Source organism: Carlito syrichta, unplaced genomic scaffold, assembly GCF_000164805.1.
Source record: "Carlito syrichta isolate Samal-C Ts95f unplaced genomic scaffold, Tarsius_syrichta-2.0.1 Scaffold309682, whole genome shotgun sequence".
Taxonomy (NCBI): domain Eukaryota; kingdom Metazoa; phylum Chordata; class Mammalia; order Primates; family Tarsiidae; genus Carlito; species Carlito syrichta.
In genome coordinates, this window is record NW_007253778.1 from 153,233 (window position 1) to 155,956 (window position 2,724).

The following is a 2,724-nucleotide window of genomic DNA, read 5'->3' on the forward strand; positions in this document are numbered from 1 at the left end:
CTGTTTCTCTTGAGATTATTCCTTCACTAAATCATTTGTATTATAATTGCTAAAATTGTGCTTTTGGAGAAACTCTTAGACCGTGTCTTAGTGAATACATAGGAATAATGACTGCATATGCTTTATTATGTGCACATAAAATTTAAAGATAACGAAGCATAAACATCAAATTATGATTACTAGCTCAGATATCTTCTCACTAAGGGACTATATATAACCCTTAACCATCATTGCTAGTCATTTAGAAATACAGACTGAATTTTATTCTTTAAGACAAACTTCACTTGTTCTGTTTGGTGCTCAAGTTACTGCTTCCTAAGAAATGGTCCTCATTATTAGATATTGGTGTTTTATTCTTATGCATCTATTCAGAGAACAGTTACTGATTTTTTGAGTTCCTATCATTGATTTTCTATGGATATCTGTGATACAATTTGCCAAGGACAGATGGAGCTGTTTGCTATTATCTCATCTTCTACTCTTCCAGATGCAATGTAAGTCAACTACAGGAAGAGTGATAGAAACAATAGTATCATTTTCTGCTAGAAAATGGAACTACAGACACTACCTCTCCATCCCATACTTATAAAGAAGTATGTGCAAGTTACATTTTTTCTATAAAACTTTTAACTATCTTCCTAGAAATTATGCTGAGTGCCTCTTCTATACCAGGTCAAAGGGGAGGCTGAAGTAGGAGAATTGCTTGAGCCCAGGAGTAAGAGACCAACCTAAGCAACATAGTAAGACTTTGACTTTACAAAAAAATTTTTAAAGTTATCTGGGTGTGGTGGTAGTGTGTGTGTGCCTATGGTCCCAGCTACTCGGGAAACTGAGGCGGGAAGATCGTTCAAGTTCAGAAGATCTAGACTGCGGTGAGCAGTGATGCACTCCAATCTGGGCGGCAACAGAGCGAGACCTCAACTAAAGAAAAATAAAATAAATAAATAAATAAATATGAGTGACCAAAAGCCAAAATTGTCTGTTCTCCTGAAATTTATCATCTAGCATCTCCAAAGCAGATATAGAAAGAACTAGCATCTAGCATTAGCTTAATATGTCAAAAAAAAAAAAATCAAAAGAAGAAGGAGTAATTCAACAACTTTGTTAAGCAGAGTAGTAGTCTCAATTAACTTCAAATTATTTAGACTTCTTTTGGTTTCTAGCAAGGAACACAGAAGAAGATTAAAAATAGAGATGTAAAAAAGAAAACATAGAAGGACAAAGCGTAGGTAAATAAGGTGGGAATAGGAATTACCTGCTTGATCTTAAGGCTCATTTTCTTGAGTGTAAAATTATTTAGTGTGATTTATGAAGGTACACTGGAAGAGGAAAAAATATCTTATCTGATAGTAGTGGCTCTTGTTATTTGTTTCAGTAACTTTTTAAAAAAAGGAAAAAACAGTTCTGATTCTTTCCAGAGATCCCTCATGTCCATTCACAGTCCATGCTTCCCTCTTCATCGGGCCTCAGGTAACGGCTGCTTTTTGACAATGTAAGTTAATCTGCTTTTGGAAGCATTGTATAACTTAAAATCACATAGCATGTACTCCATTGGACTTGATTTCTCTCTATTAGCATAAAGATTTTGAAATTAATTTGTGTTGTAGCAGTGATTTTTTTCTTTCTATTGCTGAGTAGTATTCTGTTATATAGGCATACTTTAAAAAATTCTAGTCACTTCTTAGTAAACTTAGCAGTTGTTTCCAGTTTGGAGTTTTTGTGAATAAAGCTGGTATCTGTGAATATTCAAGTAGTTTCTGTATGGGTATATGTCTTCACTTGTCTTAGCTAAATACAAAAAGGTATGTATAAAGGATCATATGGTAGATGTATGTTTACATTAAGAAACTGTTGAACAGTTTTTCAAAATGATTGAATGGTTTTATTGTATCATGTGTGAGGTTGAGCTTTCCAGTTGTTTGAAAACCTTGTTAATATTTAGTATTATTCTTTCATTTTAACCACTCTAATGGTTGTATGACGCCTGTGTTGTTGTAATTTGTATTTTCCTGATGACTTGTAGTATTAAACATCTTCTGCTGTATTAGTTGGCCATTTGCATAGCTTCTTTGTAAAGTAATGGTTCAATTCTTTCCCTTATTTTAAAAGTTAGTTTAGTTTTTATTGTTATTATTCAGTTCTAAGGGTTATTTATAGATTCCATATACAAGCTTTTTGTCATGTATATGTATTATGAACATTTTCTCCCTTTGAGTGTCCTGAGTTCTTTTGTTCGTTTGCTTGAAGAGCAAGCATTTTAAATGTTAATGAAGTCCAGTGTGCTATTTTTATTTTTTTCTGGTTTGTGCTTCTGTGTCCTATCTAAAAAAAACCTTGCCTATTCTAAATTTACAAAGACTTTCTCATATATTTAGCTTTAAAAATGTTATAGCTTTATTTTTTACACTTATATCTATGGCATACTTTGAGTTTTATGTATGGTATCAGTGCTGTCATTTATTTTTTCATATATATGAAGTAATTTCAGTAATATATACTGAGTAATTTTTCTCATCGAATTACCTTTAACATTTCTCCAAAATCAATTGACCAATATATATGTGGACATATCCAGTATACATGTGGATCTATTTTGGACTGTCTTTTCTGCTCCTTTAGTCTGTATGTCTATTATTTCACCTTTATCACACTATTTTGATTAGATTTTTGGTAAGTCTTAAAGTCATAAATACTCCAACTTTGTTCCTCATTTTTAAAAATTTA